Below are 7,413 nucleotides of genomic sequence, written 5' to 3'. Positions count from 1 at the left end.
TATTTTAAAGTCGTTTCAGTAATGGTAAATTAGGGTCTGTCTTGGTCCGCCCCTGGTTTTCCCATTCACCTGCCTGCTACCGTGATCTCCCCTAATTAACCCAACCACCTTCACCTGTGATCCCTCTCCTCTCTCTCCACTCATGCCCCGTTTGCACGAAGGGAAAACGCAGATATTTCCACGCAGTTTGGCCTCTCATTTACACGAAAACGCAGTTTTTATCACAGAAAACGATCATTTCTAAAAAACTCTGGCCAAAGTGGAGATTTCTGAAAACACCGGTTATGTGTTGTGTCAACGGGGAGAAACGGGGTTTTAGGTTCTGAAGCGTCACATTATGCCCCAGGAAATGCTTAACGTCATATGAGCGCCCTATGTTTACAGTTTGTTTCTTACAGGAAGACGCTCATGTTATTCGTTGTTGTTGTTGTTGTTCTGATTGGCAACAACGACAACTTTTTTGAAAACGATGTTGTGTGCACAATGTTATTTTCGAAAACGGGGGGGGGGGGATATTCGTTTCTATAAATACCCTGCTACGTATAAACGTGGCCTAGTCTCTGCCAGATCATCTCTCGTACTCAGAGCTTTCCCGCAACTCCTGAACTGTTCTCCAAAGCTGATCCTGCCTGTTTCCGACCCCTCGCCTCTCTGACCACCCGCCTGTTTCCTGCTCCTCGCCGGCCTGTCTGCCCTCCCGTTGCCGACCCCTCGCCTGTCTGACCCACCGCCGATTCCCTGCCCGCCTGTCGGTGTCCTTACTGTTTGCTCTCTGCCAGCCCGATCCTGCACCGAATGAAATCAAACTGTCCTCAACTGTCGCCTGTCCGTGCACGTGGGTTCTACGTCTACCTAGCCATTACAGGGTCCAAATAATCTTTAAAGGTCAATGAATAATGTTATCTTTATTATTTTCAGATAGGAAAGGAGACAGGTGGCAATACTGATTCCCAACTGACATTACAATGGGTATAATAATTTTAGTATGAATCCCCATTTAGAAATATTTATATGTATTTTATTATTTCCAAACATATCTATTTTAAACTCATCTGGTTTCACATCCTCCAGCCACACTGTACATCACTCCACAACGTTGTAGTAAAGGGCCTTAAGAGAACAGGATAGAATTGAAGGCTGCTGCAGGCTAAGTGTATCCCGCATCTTAACATCATTTTGGCACAGCTCGGAACAGGTAAGTGATGTGGAATAAACTAATTCGATCCTTTGTGGTGCGGTGGTCTCGTGGTAGTCATGACTCGGAGAGTGGTAAATGTTCAACACGTGGTTTATGCTAACAGAGACACAAGGTAAACGGGCTTGCGTTCTGGAGGTGGTTCATGAAGCATCTGCCGAACACAGGTAAACAAACAGTTATATTGGGAGTAGGCAAAATAGGCCACGCCTACGTTCTAATTTACCCAGGTAAACCTTTGGTCTGTCTTGGCTTAAACGGAAATGACAAAGTGGCCATGTTCTTTGTCTTTATTTATCATTACAACCTTATATGGTGTTGTCCATTATGTGCTGAAGATTCATAACTGTGTTTAGCTTGAAACATGTCATCAGAAATAGCATAGACTAAAGTAATTTAGGGCCACACCCCCACCGTCCACCTTGAGATGGCTAAGGCCAAAACGCCCACGTTACCTTCCATGTAACGCTCCCTAAATCTGCTCATAAAGTGGCGATAATCCACTTACATGCTTTATAATGCACATGTTTGATTCAGACATGCCGCTGCTGACAGTATACATATATCCACGATATCTGACTCGTGTAACCTTTTAATAGTGCATCAAACACTGTCACATGTAACTAGCTGCAACTCCAACACTGAGCCGTGAGGGTGCGCGGCACAACAGAAGCATATTGGCGCTCCCGGAGATGACGCGCTACCATGGACAATGGACACCGGATTCCAAAATGGCGCCCATTCATTCCTATAGAGTGGCGAAGTCACGCCCCTTCCGGTAGAGCTCATGGGACCTATGAGATCGAAAAATACGAATGGGTGTCAATGGAGAGAAAATAATTATTTTCTGGTCACAGTCTTTATATGCCCTGGATTACACATGTTGTTTGTGGATTTAAATGATAATTTTTCATGCAAGCTCTTCGCTGCTCTCGACGCATATGAAATACGTCACCACACCCGCACTTGGAAATCGGCACAGAGATGGCACATAACTAAAACTCTCCACATGCCCCGACTTATAGTGGTTTTCACCTCTTTCTATGCTTTTATCCTCGCCTTGAAAAAAAGTGGTGAAGTGGAGCAGAGTGATCGCCATCTCTGTGCCGAGTTCCAAGGTTCCAAGGGCGGGTGTGGTGACGTGTTTCATATGCGTCGAGAGCAGCGAAGAGCTGTAGTTCACAAAGCGGCCTCACATAAAACCTAAAATTATCAAATTTCTTCACGAAAATCTTTTGTTTTCTTTGCATGAAAAATTATCATTTAAATCCACAAACATGTGTAATCCAGGGCATATAAAGACTGGGACCAGAAAATAATTATTTTCACTCCATTGACACCTATTCATATTTTTCGATCTCATAGGTCCCATGAGCTCTACCGGAAGGGGCATGACTTCGCCACTCTTGTGATTGCAAAAACATGCATTTGTGAAATGAGTTGAGGGGTCCACTCCTCAAGCCAGGGGTGTTTCTAGGTTTCATAAACATCCGGGGCTTAGCCCAGACGGAAAATGAAAATGCCAAAATGATTTCTATGCTTTATTTTGCATGAACATATTTTCTAAATGCCTAAAGCTCCATTCCAGTTATTTCAGAGTAAAATTAATACAAGTGAGACAGACTACACACACATCTGACTGGGGACAGGATAGGTTAATTCACTTGAGGTGGTAAAAAGGTTATGTTTTTAAACTGTTTATTCTCTTGCCAGAAGGACTATCTAGACTGGGCTAGTACCTATAAATATTTTTACTTTTATTTATTTTTGTAACCCAAAAATTATATTCGGGGCTAATTAAACACAGGGTCTGTGACTAGGATGTCTGGGTTCAGGGTCTGCGTTCAGGGCCTAATCGACCAGGTAAACACGCGTCCTGCCGTGCTCCTCCTCAATGTATTGAGCTCCTCCGAGCTCAATACATTCAATCCAAAATCTGACTGCAGCTGACCTCAGATCTGGTGAACTGGGCTTTTATTTCCTTGCTGGAGGCAGAGTTATTTGCAGACAAACTAGACCAGCCCATGAACATTTTAAAATGTAAATACAGACATTTCTGTATAATTAAGGTGTATAACAGCTCCCTCTGCTGGACAACAGTCTCACACCAAACTACATTTTCCGTTTGAACCAACGTAGCTATAGTACATTGATGTGAGACGGGTTGGTGGATTGAACGTGTCGTAGTAGCAGAGAATGGCCTGCGGGGCAGTATGTACATTGTTAAATACATTAATAGGCTCGAATTTAGTAGTAATATTGAGGTTTCATATTTTTACAAAATGGATTATGTGAACATTGCAGAATAACAATCATGTATATTAAATGTATTGCGGGAGTTTAGCTTGACATTAACCAAGTTAAAGGAAAATTAAATGAACCGCAACAAACATGTAGAAGTCAATGTGGGATTTTAATATATAAACAAAGACACTTGACATAAGTTTGATACAATTTTGTAAAAGAAAGCAGAGGAAAACATTTTCCCAAATGAATCTTTTCAAAATGTCACCACCATTCCGAAAGTAAGTGAAGAGGTTTTTGTAAAAGCAGTCCTCCCTGACCAGCTCTGTCCCTGACTCTAAACCCTGACTCTCAACCCTAACGCTAAACCCTCTGAGGGCAGGAAGACGCGCCTTCCGTGTAAAGGTTCGAACCACAGAGAAGGAAGAAAAGAGGAAGCAGTAGAGAGTAGTGAAGTAGTGAGGTTAGTGACAGACGTGAGGGAAAGGCGTGTGGAAGCACACGGTCAGGTGGGGGGTCAAGAAGATCACTCCCACTGGAGGTCATTGATCCATCAGCCTCAGACTGCTGAGCTCAGCAGGTCTTCTGGAGGACGAGGCTCAGATGAACTGAGGAGACGGGACCAGCAGGATGTCAGGATCAGGTCGGGTTTAGCTCAGGTGTGTCTACCCCCGACCAAACAGGATCAGGTGAGGTTCAGCTGTGTCTGCCCGGACAAAACAAGGACAATGATTAGGTTCAATATTCAAAAGATGCAACATTATCTGAACCAAAGATAAGTCATTAAGGAGCAGGCAGGCTTTAGGGCGCCTTGCTCAAGGACGCATCACTGTATTCTGAGGACTTGAACCCGGCACCATTGGTTTGAGAGTTGAACCCCCTACCTAGTCCACTATGTCCAGATAATGCACATTTATGAGGAATCCTTGATGGTAGAGTCCTGGTTGTCCTCAGGATTTGCCATCCAGATGTATGCTTCTCCATCAGTCCTCCAGATTCCTGGTCTGGTTACAAACGTAATTTGTCTCTAATGTAAGGAAACAAACACAGGAGTAGTTGGGCTCTAACGCAAGGTAACAAACACAGGAGTAGTTTGTCTCTAATGTAAGGTCACAAACACAGGAGTAGTTGGGCTCTAATGGCGCGTAACAAAGAAGCAGCTGTAGTTTGTCTGGTAAACAACCACAATAGTATGCCGTAACTTGTACTGGACAAACTAATCCTGCGTTACAACAAGTCTACTCTGTTTATTTTAGGCAAACTTACGAGGATCCTGGTTGGTGGAGTGATGTCGTCCTCCAGAGTCTTGGTTCCTCCATCAGCTCTCCTCCGCCAGAGTCCTGGTCTGGAACAAACAGCGCGAGTCTGGCCCTAAAGTCTGGTAACAAACGTGTAGTTTGTCTTATTTTTAAGCCCTTTATTTCCAGTTTGTTTGGTTAATACAAACTTACAACCCTTGTTGGTAGAGTGATGGTCATCCTCCAGATTCACGGCTCCCCTACCAGCTCACCTCCGCTCCAGAAACACGTTCTAGTAAGAAAACACAGCGGTAGTTGGTTAACGCATGTCAAAGTAACAGCTGTATTTTGCCCTTTAAGTCAACCATGTAGGTAAATACAAACTTAGGAGGAATCCTTGTTGGTCGATTCCTAGTCGTCCTCCAGCGTCTCAGCTCCTCCAGCAGCTCTCCTCAGACAGAGTCCTGGTCTGGAACAAACAGCGGAAGTCTTGCTTCAACATGTGGTAAAACAGATGTAGTCGTCTGGTATATATGGTACAAACGCCGGTAGTTTGTGGTAGCAGTATTCTACGAGAAGTGGCAGTGAGTGTGATGATCACTTCAGAGTCAAGCTCCATCTACCCCACGACAGACGTCCTCCACCAGGCAGGGCCTTCACGACTCCTCCATCAGCTCCTTCCGCACGGCTCCTCCATCAGCTCCTTCCGCACGGCTCCTCCATCAGCTCCTTCAGCACGGCTCCTCCATCAGCTCCTTCAGCACGGCTCCTCCATCAGCTCCTTCAGCCATGGAATCCTGGTCTGGTTTCAAACACAGTTGGTCTCAGCACTAAATCATCTGGGGACGCAACACACCCCACCTCCTGCATCTGAGGTTCACTTGTAAAATGGAAGACAAATTTAAACACTTAAATTAGACAACGTCTGCAGTTTGTCGCGTTCAGCAATTCATCCACTACGGTCGTAGCAGCACTAGTAACATTAATGGCTCATATGACTCTTGCGTAACCCCCGTATGAATTAACTCACAGCTTGGCACAGATTTAAAGTCATAAGATGATCAAAACCAGACCTAAACTACCGTGGATTTTAGTGTTTCAGATGAGCTTGGTGATGGTTACCTCTGGTCCGGTGCTGCAGGCCCCTGGTCTCCAGCCTCAGTCTCCGGTCCACCCTGGCACCACAAGCCTCCGGTCCCCAGCCTCTCAGCCTCGCCTTTCAGCTACAGCAGCAGGGTTATATCAGCATTTGCCCAACAATATGCTCTCGACTATCTGTACCCATGTATGTACATTTGTTGTGTTTCAATGTGTCATGTCAATGTGTGTAATTCATGTTTTCTGTTTAAACATGCAACGGCTGCTGGGTCGCAAGACTAATTTCAGCACCAGCTGACGAATAAAGTTCATATCATATCAATAAACGTATTTGAATCAGCCGAAACCGAGTTGCACAATTAATTGAACTATTATTTTATAACTCAAGGCCAGAAAAGACTTCAGACCAGCCATGAGCATCCCGTTTTTGGGAATGAAGACAGAGCAGTCCACACGTTTAAAGAAGTGGTTCAGGCCATGCATTGAAACTGACCCGAGAAGACTACTCACACAGAGCACTGACCTGTTCTGGAGGACTTCTGACAGGAGGTAGAGGTCTGGCTCTGGGTGAGGAGGTGGAGGTCTGGCTCTGGGTGAGGAGGTGGAGGTCTGGCTCTGGGTGAGGAGGTGGAGGTCTGGCTCTGGGTGAGGAGGCGGACACCTTGGGACAAACTACATGTTACCTTTTTTTACCTTGTACAGTTCTAGAGTATCTTCTACTGTAACATGTGGGAATGACGGCCATTATTTTAGCTTTGATATTATCCAGTTGGTAACTCTGCACCAAAGTGGTTGTTTAACGTCATTCCATTGGGTAGGGTTTAACTTCTGTGGCAATTGACAGCCGATATTTAGAACGTACAAAAGCTGAAGTAACAAAGAACACTAAGCAGTATCGATATTAAATCAAACGTACTCTGCCATATTCAGGAGCTGGGTTCCGTTGAAGAAATGTCAAATTATCTTCCACCTTGAAATGATTTTCAGCCTTCAGCCCGTCAAAAGTGGGCCCGCAAGTAGAACTCAGTTTTGTACGCAGTGAGAGTCCCGCAAGGTCATCGTGGTTAAAAGTACGGCGCAACCATCGGAAATTATCAACATATTGTACGACGTACGTCTCAGTATGTATTTATTATCAAACTTTAGTTGTTTAAGATAGGGGCAACAATTCCCAATGGAAACCGACTGAAAAGTAGTTTCCATTGGCAACGCCTCGAGGTTACTCAATACAATCAAGAACGTTCCGCCAGATTCCCTCAGGGGACTCCCGTCAAACTAACTGCCAGGTGGTTTCTTATGGTTGTCAAGACTACAACGTTCTATGCTAACCATTGGGACTAAATCAAGTGACCGCACTCAGAACCTTCCACGGCGGGAAGCACAAACCGTCCGACTGGAATCCGAACATTCCGACTGGAATCCGAACATTCCGGCCGGAACCAACCAAAGAAAAAACATAACCAGCGCCTCACCTTGAGCTGAACGGAGGAAGATCCTGAAGTCCAGCGATGGTCTTCATTAAAACACAGCCAACAGACTTACCTTAAGGAGATCTGTTTGTTGCTGTTGGTCATTAATACAATTCAGTGTACCTTTACATTATTATGCACCCAGCGTGTACAAGTTATATCACTCAAA

The 7,413-nt window shown here is 44.8% G+C and overlaps 1 long non-coding RNA gene across 4 annotated transcripts; it reads right to left on the bottom strand.

The window, feature by feature from the left end:
* Window positions 1–3,191: 3,191 nt before the first annotated feature.
* On the bottom strand, window positions 3,192–7,188 carry LOC132473950 (uncharacterized). Of its 4 annotated transcripts, none has more exons than XR_009529519.1 (6): window positions 6,299–7,188; window positions 5,062–5,900; window positions 4,891–4,969; window positions 4,706–4,817; window positions 4,324–4,466; window positions 3,192–4,145 (listed from the first exon to the last, which is right to left on the bottom strand). It is a non-coding gene; the product is annotated as an uncharacterized LOC132473950 (long non-coding RNA). The 4 variants fall into 4 exon arrangements; XR_009529520.1 differs by having other exon boundaries at window positions 4,324–4,443; XR_009529514.1 differs by having other exon boundaries at window positions 4,706–4,969.
* Between the last annotated feature and the right edge of the window lie 225 nt (window positions 7,189–7,413).

This window comes from Gadus macrocephalus, chromosome 2 (assembly GCF_031168955.1).
Source record: "Gadus macrocephalus chromosome 2, ASM3116895v1".
NCBI classification, from domain to species: Eukaryota; Metazoa; Chordata; class Actinopteri; order Gadiformes; family Gadidae; genus Gadus; species Gadus macrocephalus.
This window is presented reverse-complemented; position numbering and strand designations above follow the sequence as displayed.